This window comes from Melitaea cinxia, chromosome 25 (genome assembly GCF_905220565.1).
Source record: "Melitaea cinxia chromosome 25, ilMelCinx1.1, whole genome shotgun sequence".
Classification (NCBI taxonomy): domain Eukaryota; kingdom Metazoa; phylum Arthropoda; class Insecta; order Lepidoptera; family Nymphalidae; genus Melitaea; species Melitaea cinxia.
This window is the reverse complement of record NC_059418.1, coordinates 10558551-10577826: the sequence shown is the minus strand read 5'-3', so window position 1 is coordinate 10577826 and position 19276 is coordinate 10558551.

The following is a 19276-nucleotide window of genomic DNA, read 5'->3' as shown; positions in this document are numbered from 1 at the left end:
GGACGATAGTTTAACGTGACAGCGTCATAACAAAATATCTCCTCGGACGCATAGGCCAGTGGAAGAGAGATAGATGCAGCGCTAGCGTACAATGAGCGTAACGCTGCGTCATCCGTTTTCGTGAATGCAGTCGACGTCATCGATTTATTAGACGTTGTCACACACGTAATTTTTTTTTTACCGTACATGTTACCAGTTCGTGGATGATACATGTCTTGTTATGGCTAATAGAAATCTCGAAGCCGCTATAAGCAGTTTACAAGTCGACCTAGATGCCCTAACACGATGGTGTCATGACTCTGGTCTAGTGCTCAAAATATATATATATATATATATATATATATATATATATATATATATATATATATATTTTATGTATGTTCGGAGATAACTTCTTCGTTTATGAACCGATTTGGATAATTCTTTTTTTATTGGAAAGGAGATATTCATAGTTTGGTACCATGATCAGGAAACCAGGATCTGATGGTGGGATCCCAGAGAAATCGAGGGAAACTTTCAAAAATCGTAAGGGTGACTAGTAAATTTAATCATGTTTTCATTAAGTACTATAAAGCACTACTATTTAATAAAGGTCTGGAGTCGATCTGATGATCGAGAAGAAAGATAGTCAAGGGTACTCTTCAACGTCTTATAGCAATTACCTGCTGTTTGAACTTAATTCGTTTCTATTGATGAGAACTTTGCACCTATATGAGTTACAAGTGCCATTAAAGTCTGATGATGGAGACGAAAGATAGTCGAGGGAACTCTTCAACAATTCATAGCAATTACCTGCTTTTTGAACTTAATTCGTTTCTATTGATGAGAACTTTGCACCTATATGAGTTATAAGTGCCATTACAGTCTGATGATGGAGACAAAAGTTAGTCGAGGGAACTCTTCAACAATTCATAGCAATTACCTGCTTTTTGAACTTAATTCGTTTCTATTGATGAGAACTTTGCACCTATATGAGTTACAAGTGCCATTTAAGTCTGATGATGGAGACGAAAGATAGTCGAGGGAACTTTTCAACGATTTATAGCAATTACCTGCTGTGTGATCGTCTGTGTCGCAGGACCAGGTTTGATGATGGAGCCCATAAACACTCGAGGGAATTTCTCAACAATTTACAGCAGTTACCTTTTGCTGTTTGACGACCGCTTTGATATAATGGTGCATGTCCCGTGTCGGCGGCGCCTAAACACCGACGGTCGCGGGTTCTATTCCCGCTCGGAGTAGATATTTATGTTTATACAAATATTTATTTTCGGTCTAGTTGTTAATCCTTGTGGTTCTCCCAACCTAGCCTCAGAGAACACGCTAGGCTGTCAGTCCCGGTTGTTATTACGTACACCTGATAGCGAACTTTACTCATAGTATGTCGACGCGTTAGCGCAGCGGTCACAGCACCGGCTGTCGCTCTGGCGTTAGTGGGTTCAATCCCCGCGCACGACAGACATTTGTATTGGCCATATAGATGTTTGTCATGATCTGGGTGTTTGTGCTTGTGTATTGTGTATGTTTCCAAACCACCGACATAAGAGAAAAAGCATCCTTGTTAGGTCTAGCCATCACTAAAAATTGTAAAATAAAATAATTTTTAACAAAAAAAAAAACCGACTTCAAAAAGGAAACTAAAAAGTGAAAAACAAATTTACTCAGTACAAAGTAATTCGTATTTTGATTTAGTTAATCAGAAATGATTAAATAAATATTTTATAATTTTGAAGTTGGTGCCAAGTAAATACTACAACAACCTGGCTACAATAACAAATACAAACAACACACATACAACAAACAAGTACAAAAAATATTATTAGATATGTCAAAACAATAACAGAATAATAACAGTATTCAACCTAATAGTCAATGAAACAAATTATGAAAGAAAACTGAATACAACTTATGAGTAGATACTAGAGTAGTTATTGTTTTACTTGGCACCGACTTCAAAATTATAAAATATTTATTTAATCATTTCTGATTAACTAAATCAAAATACGAATTACTTTGTACTAAGTAAATTTATTTTTCACTTTTTAGTTTCCTTTTTGAAGTCGTTTTTTTTTTGTTAAAAATTATTTTTTTGTAATAATAATGCCGATCACTTATATATTTTTTTTTTTTATATAATTTATCACAGGAGCCACAGATAATATTCGTTATGTTGTTGATAGATAGCATTAGTGAATAAATACAAATTATACATCGCGGTACAAAGGTAATTACAAAGTCAGTGTTTTACCTTCTTGACACTAAGGAAGGCGTGGGCAGCACTTCCGTAGTTGTCAAAGTAGATTTATTACCAAAAAAGTCAATAATAATATAAGAAAAAGTGTGAACCAGTGAGTTAATATTACGTTGAACGATTTTAATAAAGATAAAGCTATTAAGTGACAAAATGGAATTAAAATACATTTGCTTGAAGTTATTTACGCATTCAATTGGGGTTATTACAATGTATTTTAATTTTATTAAAAGGGGTAGCTGTGAATAATATTATTTGATAGTATATTAAATACTTTTAAATACGTTTTCTATATTCAAAAAACGATTACGTTGTAATTACGAAACTGAATAGCTTAAATATAAAATTTTGATTTGTAAAATGTGGTGTACAATAAAGAATTTTTAACCGACTTCCAAAAAAAAGGAGGAGGTTCTCAATTCGACTGTATTTTTTTTTAATGTATGGTACATCAGAACTTTTGACCGTGTGGACCGATTTCGACAATTTTTTTTTTAATCGAAAGGTGGTGTGTGCCAATTGGTCCCACTTAAATTTATTTGAGATCTAACAATTACTTTTCGAGTTATATCTAATAATGCGTTTTTACTTGACGCTTTTTTCGTCGACCTACGTTGTATTATATCGCATAACTTTCTACTGGATGTACCATACTATGATGTTTTCTACTGGATGATAGTACCATGATAAGGAAACCAGGATCAGAGATCCTGGTTTTCTTATCATGGTATCAAACTAGGGATATCTCCTTTCCAACAAAAAAAGAATTATCAAAATCGGTTGAAATAGCAATAACGATAAAAACTGATCGTTAATTTTGTAATGGCGTGTGATTCAATTAGAAATCTTCTCACAGAAATCCCGTATTGGTAACCATCTGTGTCGTCTGTGACGACGTTGAGTATTTATTTTGAAATTTATAATTTAAATATTTGCGAAAATTTGGAAAGCCTAATAACGATGCGTTATGCGGCTCTCCAAGATTTTCAATTTTGGAAGTGATCGTAATTAACTTTACATTTAAAAATAAAAATCTCATTCCCGCGATTCAAAATAAGCAACCAACGATGAGCGCCATCTAGTAACAAGTAGAAACATACCATAACTTTATTTAAGACAAAATTTTGTACTGCAGGTGTTAATATTTGTAACAGTATCTAGTATTTTATTTTATTTTATATAACTTTTTTTCAATTTATTGGCCAATTCATATCAAATACATTATAATTTGCAATTTAAGTACCTCGAAAACCGCGGGTTTATTTGGGTACAGAGAGTCACTCAGTTAATAAATAATAATAATTTTTGTAACAGAATCTAGTATTTTATTTTGTATAATTAGGTCTGTAAACCCCCATAACTAAGTCTTCGCATTTCTGTGTCAGGGACCTGGAAACACACTTAGTGAAGACAAAAAAACACTCACCACGATAATCATCTGTATGGCAAATACAGACATTTGTCACAAGTGAAAGAAGGAGCGGGAAGACTGGCCACTACAAACTGCGCCCACGGGGTTGTCTATGAGATATAACCACAAATAAAAGCAAAACGAAGTCAATGTTAATAGTTTGTAACTTCAAGACATTTTTTTAACCGACTTCAAAAAAGGCGATGTTATCAATTCCACTGTATTTTATGTGTGTAACCCCAGTACTTTGTATTGGATTGACCGATTTCGATGATTCTTGTTTTAATTGAAAGGTGGTGCTTATCATGTGTTACCGTTTAAGTGAAATCTGACAAGAACTTTTTGAATTATCTCTAACAATGAGTATTTACTTGACTGCGTCTGCTCGCATTTTATTACTGGCCGATGTAATTGAAGTTGGTTTTTTCTTTTGGGAGCAAACACAATTACACACAAATTGCTTTCGCTGTTTAAATTTGTAAATCTATAATCTATAATATATATAAACGCGAAAGGTCATTCATCACGAAATCTCCGAAACTATAACATCTACAAACTTGAAATTTGGCAGGTAGGCTCCTTATAAGACGTAGGCATCCGCTAAGAACGGATTTTACGAAATTCGACCCCTAAGGGGGTTAAACGGGGGTTGGAAGTTTGTATGAAAGTCCTGTGTTTGAAGTAAGAGACTTGAAATTTCAAATGTAAGCTCTATAGATGGAGAAAAGGTGTCCAAATAATATATCTTTAGAAATCAACCCCTTTTTGGGTTAAAACGGGGAATAGTAGGTCGGCTCACTGATCACGAAATCTCCGAAACTATAACAGTTACAAACTTGAAATTTGGAAGAAAGGCTCCTTATAGGGCGTAGACACCCGCTAAGAACGAATTTTACAAAATTCGACCCTTAAGGGGGTAAAAAGGGGGTTGGAAGTTTGTATGAAAGTCCCATGTTTTTGAAGTAAGAGACTTGAAATTTAAAATGTATACCTTATAGATGATGAGAAGGTGTTCAAATAATGAATCTTTAGAAATCAACTCCCTTTTGGGATTAAAACGGGGGATGGTAGGTTTACTCACTCATTACGAAATCTCCGAAACTATAACACCTACAAACTTGAAATTTAGCAGATAGGCTTCTTATAGGGCGTAGACATTCGCTAAGAACGGGTTTTACAAAACTCGACCCCTAAGGGGGTAAAACGGGGTTCGGAAGTTTGTATGAAAGTCCTATGTTTTTGAAGTAAGAGACTTGAAATTTAAAATGTATGCTCTATAGATGGTGAGAAGGTGTCCAAATAATGTATATTTAGAAATCAACTCCCTTTTGGGGTTAAAACGGGGGATGGTAGGTTGATTCACTCATCACGAAATCTCCGAAACTATAATACCTACAAACTTGAAATTTGGCAGGTACGTTTCTTATAGGGCGTATACATTTGCTAAGAACGAATTTTATGAAACTCTACCCCTAAGGGGATAAAACGGGGGTTGGAAGTTTGTATGAAAGTCCTATGTTTTTGGAGGAAGAGACTTGAAATTTAAAATGTATGCTCTATAGATAGTGAGAAGGTGTTTAAATAATGTATCTTTAGAAATCAACTCCCTTTTGGGGTTAAAATGGGGTATGGTAGGTTGACTCACTCATCACGAAATCTCTGAAACTATAACAGCTACAAACTTGAAATTTTGCAGATAGGTTCCTTATAGGGCGTAAACATTCACTGAGAACGGATTTTACGAAACTCGATCCATAAGGGGATAAAACGGGGGTTGGAAGTTTATATGAAAGTCATATGTTATTAAGGTAAGAGACTTGAAATTTAAAATGTATGCTCTATAGATGGCGAGGAAGTGTCCAAATAATACATCGTAATCTATATATATAAAAGAGAAAGGTCACTGATTGACATCACGAGAACTCAAAAACCGCTGGATGGTCCATCCATTCAAGATGGACAAAGATGAAATTTGGCAGGGAGGTAGATTATAGTTAGTAGACGTCCGCTAAAAACGGATTTTGCGATATTCCATCGATAAGCGGGTTTAATTGGGGTTGATAGTTTGTATGAAACATATACAATAGCAACAAGTTCGCCTGATAGGTTATTCATACTGCAGCCTGAAAATAAAACTAAAAATGTGGTGTATAGAGAGTTTTTATAAAAATAACTATTAAATTATACTAAATTGTGCCTTTGAAAAAGTTACTCAGAGTGATAAGCATTTCAAGTGACTGAAATAAAAAAATAATTTGCGTTAAGCATCTTAATAGTAATGCATATCTTCATAACCACGCGGACGTAGTTGCGGGCAACAGTTAGTGTATATTATTAACAAAGTCCCCAAAAGCGTATGTGACCGATTCCCTCAAAATCTACTTAACGGATTTTCATGCGGTTTCACAAATGGAGAGAGGGCTTCAAGAGGAAGGTTTACGGAACGGCAAAGCCGATTTTGATGAGAGTTTCACTGGAAGTTTGCCGGGAAAACTTTGTGACAAACTGATTTCAACGCGGGCGAAGCCGCGGGCACAGCTAGTAATATATATAAACGCGAAAGGTCATTCATCACGAAATCTCCGAAACTATAACACCTACAAACTTGAAATTTGGCAAGTAGGCTCCTTATAGGACGTAGACATCCGCTAAGAACGGATTTTACGAAACTCAACCCCTAAGGGGGTAAAATGGGGGTTGGAAGTTTGTATGAGAGTCCCATGTTTTTGACGTAAGAGACTTGAAATTTAAAATGTAAGCTCTATAGATAGATGGTAACAAGGTGTTCAAATAATGTATCTTTAGAAATCAACCCCTTTTTGGGTTAAAACGGGGGATAGTAGGTCGGCTCACTGATCACGAAATCTCCGAAACTATAACAGTTACAAACTTGAAATTTGGCAGCTAGGTTCCTTATAGGGCGTAAACATCCTCTAAGAACGAATTTTACAAAATTGGACCCTTAAGGGGGTAAAAAGGGGGTTGGAAGTTTGTATGAAAGTCCCACGTTTTTGAAGTAAGAGACTTGAAATTTAAAATGTATACCTTATAGATGATGACAAGGTGTTCAAATAATGAATCTTTAGAAATCAACTCCCTTTTGGGGTTAAAACGGGGGATGGTAGGTTTACTCACTCAACACGAAATCTCCGAAACTATAACACCTACAAACTTGAAATTTGGTAGCTAGGTTCCTTATAGAGCGTAAACATCCTCTTAGAACTGATTTTACGAAACTCGACCCTTAAAGGGGTGAAACGGGGGTTGGAAGTTTGTATGAAAGTCCTATGTTTTTGAAGTAAGAGACTTGGAATTTAAAATTTACGCTCTTTAGATAGTGAGAAGATGTCCAAATAATCTATCTTTAGAAGTCAACTCCTTTTTGGGGTTAAAACGGGGAATGGTAGGTTGACTCCCTCATTACGAAATCTCCGAAACTATAACAGCTAAAAACTTGAAATTTGGCAAGTAGGTTCCTTATAGGGCGTAAACATCCGCTAAGAGCTGATTTTATGAAACATGACCCTTAAAGAGATAAAACGGGGGTTGGAAGTTTGTATGGAAGTCCTATGTTTTTGAAGTAAGAGACTTGAAATTTAAAATGTATGCTCTATAGATGGTAGAAAGCTGACCAAATAATGTATCTTTAGAAATCAACTCTCTTTTGGAGTTAAAACGGGGGATGGTAGGTTGGCACACTCATCACGAAACCTCCGAAACTATAACAGTTACAAACTTGAAATTTGGCAGGTAGGTTCCTTATGGGGCGTAAACATTCGCTAAGAACTGATTTTACGAAAACCGACTCCTAAGGGGATAAAATGGGGGTCGGAAGTTTGTATGAAAGTCTTATGTTTTTGAAGTAAGAGAGTTGAAATTTAAAATATATGCTCTATAGATGGTGAGGAGGTGTCGAAATAATGCATCGTAATCTATATATATAAAAGAGAAAGGTCACTGACTCACTCATCACGAGAACTCAAAAACCGCTGGATGGTCTATCCATCCAGGTTGGACAAAGATAAAATTTGGCAGGGAGGTATATTATAGTTAGCAGACGTCCGCCAAGAACGGATTTTACGATATTCCATCGCTAAGGGGGTTTAATTGGGGTTTATAGTTTGTATGAAACATATACAGCCTGAAAATAAAACCAAAAATGTGGTGTATAGAGAGGTTTTATAAAAATAACTATTAAATTATACTAAATTGTGCCTGTCAAAAAGTTACTCAGTTTGATAAGCATTTCAAGTGACTGAAATAAAAAAATAATTTGCGTTAAACATCTTAATACTAATATATATCTTCATAACCACGAGGACGTAATCGCGGGCGACAGTTAGTGTGTTATAAACAAAGTCCCCAAAAGTGTATGTGATCGATTCGCTCAAAATTTACTGAACGGATTTTCATGCGGTTTCACCATTTTAGAGGGCTCCACCATTGGCAAGAAGAAGGTTTACGGAACGGCTAAGCCGATTTTGATGAGAGTTCCACTGGAACTTTGCCGGCAAAACTTTGTACACACTAATTTCAACACGGGCGAAGCCGCGGGCACAGCTAGTAAATAATAAGCGTTAAAATGTTATTATAATCATAGAAGTCAATTCTATGCATTTCTACTTTGATTTACAATTTTAATTAATCAATTTAATATTGTAACGATTCTAATGCATGTACCGTTCCACCAATAGAAACGCAGTACGACAATGTCTCCATGTAATGTGTGTGGTAGGAAATCATGTTGATGTAAGCGTGTTCCGGTCGTTAAAAAAATTAGATTCCTTGTGGTACTGACTAGTGAATGATAGCCTTTGTCTCGTAGGGGAAATTCACTCAAAATCGTGGCGTACAATTTAAATTGGAATAATTTCTTAAGCTCTCAATAAAGGTCATTTCCATACTGTCTTATTTTGTAATTTTTATGTGACGGTAGTTTAAAAGTAAATTACGAATCTACCGACACAATAATTATTTTTTGTAAACACGTCCATTTGGTCTTTATTTTATTTCATTTCACTTTTGTCTTTAATTTCTCATCATGGCTTATAATAGAAGAACCGTAGACTTAGATAAGGTCAAAGTTTCTGCTGTTTTTAAAAATATGAACGAGACACCTTCTCTAATGTATACAACTTCTTTATGGTAAAAGTTAAATTTTTAAGTGAAACTGTTAAGCGTCACTCGCAGGACCTTAAATCAATTTTTCGAAATTAATATACCTACTTAATATATACAAGAGCAAAAATCTTACCAGCGCGATTCATTATTCGTAATCGAGAAAAACAAAAAGCAATTTGAACAGTTACAGATGGTCCACTTCGAGAAACTTATATTTAAGACTATCTTTGTCTCATTACTCTAAACAGTGTTATTACACGTTTATATTCAACCCTACAGCAAGTTTTAATTAAATATCAAAATTCATACTACAAGTCGCGATAAGAGCGCTCCCTCGCGGATGTAGCTCGGACCAATCGTCTTGATACTTTCAATTCTTACTAAAGTAGGTATAATAAAATTATACGCAATGTTATTATATGAGGTATACCTACAATTGTTGTGCTGTAAATATCGCACTGACCAGTAAAAGCGATCAGTTATTCTTTTGATTAATTAAGTATTAGTTTCACAATCAATTTAAAGACATATGTATGAATATACTCGTATATATTTAACAATTGTGTGCGTGTGTTACGTTTATAATATTATTATCTAAATATTCTCTATGAGATCAATGTCTTTACCTCTTTTATGCAAATGTCTAAAAGTTGCAGTAAAAATTAAATATCAAGTGAAATATTTATATATTCTATTTTTTTTCAAAGTATCAAAATCGCTGACACGCCGGAATCTTATTCTGTTTTAAGATCAAATTGCGCTTTGAACCCTCGTTCTCGCAAAATCTGCGCAGAATGACGACGACTTTAAATAAAACTATCCGTTAACAAAGCAGGTTTATTGAAATTTAGAGCGTAAATAGTAAGAAAGATAATCTAAATATTGCGGTTACAAACTATTATTACTCTTTGTATTGTATTTTTTTATGAAACTAGATCATCAAGCAAGGCTACGACTCACTGATTAGTACCGTAGCTTATAAACGTCTGCAACACCAGAAGCATCACAACCCCGATCATATCGCCAATCTCCCCAGGATCCCTCGTCACCTTACCAATGGAACGCAATACTGCTTGAGAGCAGTACTATTTCGCTGAGATCTTGTGTAAGGTCGAGGTATAGTCAGGCTGTTTCAGATGCCGTGCAAGATAGTTCCTACTGTGCAACTATGATAGTTGAAATATGTTTATTTCGTAATTCCATCACATATCAACTTATTTTAAGATTTTTAAAATCGTTGAGATTTGAGACTCGATAAAACAAAAATGCTTCACGATAAAGAAACAAGGAAACAAATGTACAGTACGTAGACAAAGTCTAAAAAATCGACGAACGGCGGCTGCATGCACGAAAAAGAATGACACATTCTTCCGTTACACTCATTTTACAGTTACACACACTGTACGCTTGCGCCGCATCTATCTCTCTTCCACTCGATTGGCCAATGCGTCCGAGGAGATGTTTTATCGTGACGTTACCACGTTAAACTATCGTCCGTATACCTACTTTACAGACAACCAATGTTTTTTTTAACAATCAGTGCCAGACACGACCAGACATCCACCACATCTTTATTATATTATTATTGATATCTTTATTATATATAAAGAAATTATCAAAATCAACGATACCTACCACAATGTCGATAATTTTCGATCAAATTTTGTAGCAAAGAGTCGCAGTCACAGCGAAGTCACGTAGATCGAAGTATCATTCTATGTGTTGATAGATGGCGCTCATTGTCAACTGCGAATACTGAATCGCGGTGACGAGATCGTTATTATTGAGTTTAAGTGAATCTGTAAATACCGTTGGGATTACCATCTGGGGGCGCCCAAAAATGACTAGCATAATCCTAATGTAATTTTTCTAGTTCCTTACCACGTCACAGTGTGTAACGGAACCCCCATACCTGAAAACGGAGTCGATGTTAAAAGTTTGTAACCTCAGGACATTTAATTTTACTAATCAACACCAAATAAGGAGAGAGTATCCATTCCACTGTATTTTTTTATGTTACCCCAGAACTTTGTAGTGGATTGGCCTCACACACCACTCACACACAGCATACACACCGCTCATACACCGCTCACACACCGCACACACACCGCACGCACACTGCTCATACACCGCTCACACACCGCTCACACACCGTACACATTCAATAATTTTATTTAGTAAATATTTTATTAAATTAAATAACAAAACGCGTTTTGTTATTTAATTTAATAAAATATTTACATAACTTAAGTTTACTTATTATTTTTAACTTTGTGTGGAAAAGGTACATGATGTGAAATACAGTCAAAATGATTATCTAAATTATCACTGGGTATCGTTAAAACTGTTATTAAGTCCGTTGTTGTTAAGTCCGGCTGTTGGTAAATAATTATAAATGGACGATTTTTTTTTTGTGTTACCTACAGATTAGAGATTCTAAACATTTTTGAATATCATATCAAAAATTGACCGCTCCAGCGGGGTTCGAACCCGCGTCTCCGACTGACCGTGTCGGCGCTCTAGCCAATTAAGCTATGGAACGATGTACCCGCTAGATCGAAATTTTTGATATGATGATTTTTATATTCAACGCTTTCCGCTGTCTTTATACTTAAATCTTTAAGACTACGTAACGCATTTTGATGTGATTTTCTTTTGTAAATAGAGCGATTCATGAGAAAGACTTATATGTATAATACATGCATAATATAGCAGAGGAACACTGATAGTAAAACTTGATTGCTTGAAGTACAAGTCTGACTCCTGCACGAAAGACAAATCGGCACAACCGTCAAGTATCGTAACTGACTATATAGAAGGAATAAAATCTTAACAACACGATTACTCGTAACAGACCAAGCAATTTTTCTAGTTCCGTCCCCTATCACCATGTATATCACCATTTACTTACATACCATATTTTTTTTCACTAGGACGGCAAAGAATCGTACTGCTCACCTTATGGTAAGAGATTACTGTAGTTTATAGACGCCTGCAACACCGAAGCATCGCAAGCACGTTGCCGACCCAATCCCCAATCCCCCCAGGAGCTCTGGTAACCTTACTCACCAACAGGAACACAATACTGCTTGAAAACAGTATTATTTAGCTGTGATCTTCTGTAAGGTCGAGGTACTACCCCAGTTGGGCTGCTCCGTATCTTAAGCAGGAAATTCCTGCTTTGCCCTACCTCAGTTAATACCTTACCATACCATATTGTACCATAATTAATACATAAATATTAACACGAGACGCTACTCGTTGCGATTCACTTGTTCACATAATTTACCTGATATAACTCGACTTATATAGCTTATCGCAGAATAACATTCGCTGTGTTTTGAACTTTTGACTCGTGATAAATGTCATCATCAGATTCATCACACCGTTACTTCAGCCTATCGCAGTCCACTGCTGGACATCGACCTCCACAAATTCACTTAATTTTCTAATATAATAAATAAAATTAATTTTTTTAATGCGTTTATTCAATAAACAGTTAATCATTGAAATGTGACCCTTCACTACGTTAAACGTTTATGGAAACTACAGTGAAACTTCACGGTAGTTTCTATAAACGTATCTTGTTTCACTAAAATGAGACAACCAGTAACAAAATCGGCTGAAACGAAATTATCTGCAGTATAAATGCTCGCTGTCTCTTGACTCGTTGATAGATAACATGTACATTACTGTATACAAAGGTAATCGAAGTCAGCGTTTTATCTTCTTGACATTAAGGAAGGCGTCGATCGCATCTTCAAGATACATTTAACGATATTCATTTTACAAAATAAATCAGCAAAGGAAAGTGCTGTTAAAGTGAGTTAATATTACGTTAAATTATTTCGCGAACGAAAAACAAAAAAGATTAATATTTAAAAGACGTAAACATTGTATCTGGTGGTACGTACGTCAGGGTGTTTGAATCAGCTGTATAGATAAAATAACTTGAAGCAAAAGTAACTTAAAATTGGCTTCAAGTTATTTTCTCGTTTTATGTATTCAGAATAATTTATTATTTTTTTTATATTAAGACACATTGATAGATATAATATAAATTACAATGATCAGTAAAATGCTACACAAACTCATGAATGAATTTACCAGTCATCAGTCATTAAATTAAAGTGGGTAGTTTCATACACACATATAACACATATATATGTGTCGATAGATGGCGCTCATCGTTGGCTATAAATACTGAATCGCGGTGGCGAGATCGTCGTTGTTGTGTTTAAGTATATCTGTAAAATCCGTTGGGATTATCACCAACCAGTGGTGAATTGCACTTAATGGAGTAATTTTTCTAGTTCCTTACCACGTCACAGTGTGTAACGGAACCCCCATAACTAAGTCTTCGCTGTCTGTCCGTCTACAGACCTATCTTTAGAGGCGTAATAACAATTAAGTGAAATGATAAAAACACAAATATACATATATTATAAATAAAGAGAGAAAAAAAACAAGAAAAGAAATTGCACCATATTACACTAAATCGTCTCCATCTTAAGATAATAATCCTCAATGTGTTTCTTAAAAGTTTAAGTTTTGCAAAATATATCGGCAAAACATTCGATCTGCTTAAACCTAAAGATTGTAATGTAGCCATATAGTAAAATATTTATTCCTCTGTGGAAACGGTGCCTATGTGTTTTATTTTGTCGATAGATGGCACTCATGCATAAATTTTAATTTCAAAAAAATATAACTCTAGATGAGGAGTAAGTGTGTAAGGTTTACTTTTCATCACCTACCTTCAGTTTTCGAAATGACCATAATTAATGTTATATGTAATTGTGTTTGCTCACAAACGAAAAAAGAACCGACTTCAATTACATCGACGAGTAATAACACAACGTAGGTCGACGATAAAAGCGTCAAGTAAAAATGCATTATTAGATATAACTCGAAAAGTATTTGTTAGTTCTCAAATAAATTTAAATAGGACCAAATGACACACATTACCTTTCGATCAAAATAAAATTTGTCGAAATCGCTTCACCCAGTCAAAAGTTCTGAAGTAACATACATAGAACAAACGAAAAAAAAACCGACTTCAATTACATCGACGAGTAGTACAACGTAGATCGACAAAAAAATAGTCAAGTAACTGCGCGTTATCAAAGATTACTCAAAAAGTAGTTATCAGATCTCAATAAAATTTATATGTGACTACATGACAAACATCAGCTTTCGATTAAATTAAAAATTATTAAAATCGGTACACCCAGTAAAAAGTTATTGCGGATTTTCGAGATTTTCCCTCGATTTCTCTGGGATCCCATCATCAGATCCTGGTTTCCTTATCATGGTACCAAACCAGGGATATCCCCTTTCCAACAAAAAAAGAATTATCAAAATCGGTACACCCAGTAAAAAGTTATTGCGGATTTTCAAGAATTTCCATCAATATCTCTGGGATCCCATCATCAGATCCTGGTTTCCTTATCATGGTACTAAGCTTGGGATATCTCCTTTCCAACAAAAAAAGAATTATCAAAATCGGTATATCCAGTAGAAAGTTATGTGGTATAATACAACGTAGGTCGACGAAAAAACCGTCAAGTAAAAACGCATTATTAGATATAGCTCGAAAAGTAGTTGTTAGATCTCAAATAAATTTAAATGGGACCAATTGGCACACACCACCTTTCGATTAAAAGAAAATTTGTCGAAATCGCTCCACCCAGTCAAAAGTTCTGATGTAACATACATAAAAAAAAAAAAAAAAAATAATAATACAGTCGAATTGAGAACCTCCTCCTTTTTTGGAAGTCGGTTAAAAAATACAGTTGAATTGAGAACCTCCTCCTTTTTTGGAAGTCGGTTAGCAAAAAGAAAAATCTAGCCACTGCGATTTATTATTTGTACCTATCGATCAGCGCCATCTATCAACAAGACGAAAAAACTCGAACAAGTACTTCTCTGTGGGTAGCTCTAGTGGGTGGGAAAAGGACACGCGGGTATTGACGGTTAAAGTAAGTGCAAAAAAAAATATTATAAAATACTAGCTGACTCGGCAAACGTTGTCTTGCCGCTAAACGCTATTTAAAAATAGGGGTTGGTGGTAAAAGCGTGAAAATTTAGGATAATATGTATTTTTCAACGCCAAATCATAATAAAATAAAGAATAAATAATTTATCTAAAAATTAAAAAAAAAATTAGGGTGGACTACCCTTAACATTTAGGGGGATGAAAAATAGACGTTATCGATTTTCAGGTTATCACACCAATACCCAATATGCCCACAAAATTTCATGAGAATCGGTCAAGCCGTTTCGGAGGAGTTTAACTACAAACACCGCGACACGAGAATTTTATATATTAGATTAAGTTTAAGTTCTATTAGAGAGCAGATTATATTTCAGCAGATTTATATTTTTTATGAGTGTAGGCCACTTTATTTCTGCCGTCCCATGTACATACCTTTCTAAAATCATAAATTTCTGAAATCTGCCGCCCCTAGGACGCTGCCGCCCCTAGGCCGCACCCTATGCGGCCTATTTATAAATCCAGGACTGCTATAAAGATAGTAATTATTCGGGTAAACATTTTTATTATGATTTTTTATCGATAAAAAACTACTTTACAAAAATATTTTAACACCTTAATTTTATTTACAATTTAAAAAATGTATAATAATTAGTAATGATATAATAATAATAACAGTCATCATGTAGACTATACATTAGACAATGTAAAGCCATTATACATACAAATCTCTACTGACTGTACATAACATTCTTACGCTTTTTAACGTTACGGACGTTTTTTGCCAGCTATGGTATGGTTTTTTACTTTTTTCTTAATTTCATTACAGCTAGTTTGTTACGCAATATTTTAATTGAAATATACGCAATTTAAGCGCGATAAATGAAATTAATAGACACTTGTCATCTTCACAAAATAGACAGCGGTCACAGTTATAACTATTTTGTACGTACATGTTATATTATACTTGCCAGTTAGTGTGCTTCCTGTTTGCACTGGACTTATTAGCATCCGTCTTACGACAGAGGGATGTAATTTAGTAATAAAGTGCACGGAAATCGAAATCTTGTTAATACAGTTGTTAAAATTGTTACAGGAACCAAAGAATCCGCAGGTGTAAGCGTTACACGTGCAGGTTCAGTTCTCAATTTCCAAAATAATTATAATTGACTTTATATACGATAATAAAAACCTTGTCACCGCGATTCATTATTTCTAACTGATGATGAGCGCCATCTATCGACACGTGTCAAACATACATCAATACTTATTTTATATGAAACTTAGTTGAAGATGATTCAACGGTGGTTTGTTTCAGTTCAAACATGCGTGACTCGGGTTGTGAGGGAACTATGGGTCACTGTGTGATATGATCTTACAAGTTCGAGCTAAAAGTGCAATATTTTGTGCTGTTAGTGCGATATTTACAGTAAAATAGTCGTGGGTATACCTCATATAGTAACATCATGTATTTTGTTATACCTAGTTTAGTAAGAATTGAAAGTGTCAAGGTGTTTCATTTTGACGGCTATTTAAGCATTACTTACATAAACACATATTTTGCGCTTACATTCCAAATATTTATTTTATATTTTATACTTACATAGTATCAGCATTGCACCCGTGCGAAGCCGAGGTGGATCGCTAGTTTTATATTTAAAATTATCGTGTCACAATGTTAGTTACCATACTCCTCCGAAACGGTTAAACCGATTTTTATGAAATTTTATGTTGATATCGGGTAAGTTTGTATAGGTGAATATCTATATTTCATACCCATAAGTTACAAGGGGGGGGGGGGAGTTATAAGGGGCCCATAAGTTTTAAGGGGGTTAATAACATACATCGCAAAACGGCGTTTGAGGGGTCAGCTAGTACAGTATAAAGTGTAACATTACAAAACAAACATTTTAATCAACGATTGTAGACAATTGACGTGCCCCACGGTTTTATTTTAGTCTAGTCTATGCATATGTTTATAATTCCCACGACTGTATCTATTTTACTATTTTTTGGTTTTTAGTACATTTATCTTAAACATTGCAATGTATGTTTAAAATAAAACCGTTTAACTTAAAAAGTTTTTTTACCTATTTTTATTTTCTAGTTTTTAGTTTTTATTTCGCATTCTGTTTAATTCATTTAGTGCTTCATTATTGCAAGGCCCATCTTAAATATTGAGGTTGTAAAGTGCACTGTATTCTTCTTGTCAAGCCCTTTAATTTGATACCCATATTGGTGGGATTGATAAAAAATTGTTATCAGACATTTGGTAGCGGCGGCCAGCTTAGATTTCAATTTTGCATAGTAAATTGTATTCTACTTGTTGAGACCTTTCATTTGATACCCATGTTGATGGGATTGATAAAACCTAAGTTATCCGCCATTTTGTAGAGGCCGCCATCTTGGATTTTAATTTTATATAGTACATTGATTATACTGGTTGAGCACTTTCATTTGATACCCATATTGATGGGATCGATAAAACCTACGTTATCCTCCATTTTGTAGCGGCCGCCATCTTGTATTTCAATTTTTTATAGTATATTGTATTCTGCTTGTTGAGCCCTTTCATTTGATACCCATATTGATGGGATTGATAAAACCTACGTTATCCGCCATTTTGTAGCGGCCGCCATCTTGGATTTCAATTTTTTATAGTATTTTGTATTCTGCTTGTTGAGCCCTTTCATTTGATACCCATATTGATGGGATTAATAAAACATAAATTATCCGCCATTTTGTAGCGGCGGCCATCTTGAATTTATAATGATAATGAATAAACATAATTGTATTGTCACCAAAATCCAAAGTGTATACAAAATTTCAGATTAATCGATTGACAGGAAGAGGGTGAAATTTGAATTACTAAATTTGACCCAAGAATAAATAATAATAAAAAATAAAACAAACGGGGTGAGCTAAATAAAACCGTTTAACAACAATCACCTTAACAATGAAAATAAATAATTTCAAAACGCTTTAGACTTCTGTGCACTCACAGCTTTAACAGAAATTTATTACTAAAACATCGCTCCGTATATTAATATAACATCATTTTATTGTTATTTGAGCATTGAATGCTGCACCACTCTATCGATATTATTTTGTAGTTATTTTCACTTTTTTGTAAATATTTTAATAATTTATTCCTAAAATTTAACAAAAAGTTTTAAAATTAAAGATTAGTGGAAGGGATTAAGAAGTGGTTCCGTTGTCGCATTCGAATAACGGACCTACAAAAATTTATGAATAAAAAAAAATTTAAAAAAAATAATGTGGTAACAACAGTAATGGACACTAACACAACAATAAAAATTTAGCCAACGTGATTCTGCTTTGTGTCACTGACCATGAGCGCCATCTATCAACAAGTCTAGATATAAGCCAAGATTCATTTGATGCGTTGTATGATGGAACCCGTAGCGTGCATTTCATATAGGCAGAAAGGCACTGCCTACCCTGGCATGTTACTAAAAATGATATATAAAACATGAACATTACAATTGTTTTGAATACATATTATTCAAAAAGACATAAATGATAATGCAATTTAAAGCCGCTTAAAAAAACCCGCCGTCATATATGCAATATCAGCGTTTCGTGCGCATCGACGACGGGCCTTTTATGAAACTTCTGCCTATAATAGCATAACAAATGTTAGCAATGACAGTAAGACATTATACAATCCTACATTTTTATAATGTCGCGCGCGTCATATGGAATAGGAACAAAGTATTGTGTTTTTAAAATTGGTCGGTTTAACAACGAAATTAGGCACTGCCTAAGAATAACCTGTCAAATTAAATTGACTTGAATTCGATACCGTTTGTACTAATAATTATGATTTTTGACATGGTCGCGTAATCGCAACATTCCACAGAGTAATATTATGACAATTCACTTTTAATTTTTCGTTTCTGCGTTCTTGTTATTAGTGAAAATATTAATAGATATATATTAGTGATGAATAAGTTTACTTGTGAAATATGTAACGGAGTCGTGTGTTTGATGAAATTAAATAGTGCATCGAAATTCAACACGTTCAATTTTACAGATAAATTAAAAATTGTTCGGGCGTATCGATTTAACACATAAATAACAATGACGTTATAATTTTTCATTTATTAATAAATAAACAAATACTTTCATTAAGAATACAATTTCGTAACTAATTAATAGTGTTCAAAATTAATGATTTCCTATGTTTGACACAAACGAAATTATCAGAGTGCCAGCCTTAGAGAAAACTGTGTCTATCCAGTAACTAATTTGTTTGATGTTTCATTTGTTAACCGACTTCCAAAAAAGGAGGAGGTTCTCAATTCGACTGTATTTTTTTTTTTTTTTTAATGTATGTTACATCAGAACTTTTGACCGGGTGGACCGATTTCGACAATTTTTTTTTAATCGAAAGGTGGTGTGTTTCAATTGGTCCCATTTAAATTTATTTGAGATCTAACAACTGCTTTTCGAGTTATATCTAATAATGCGTTTT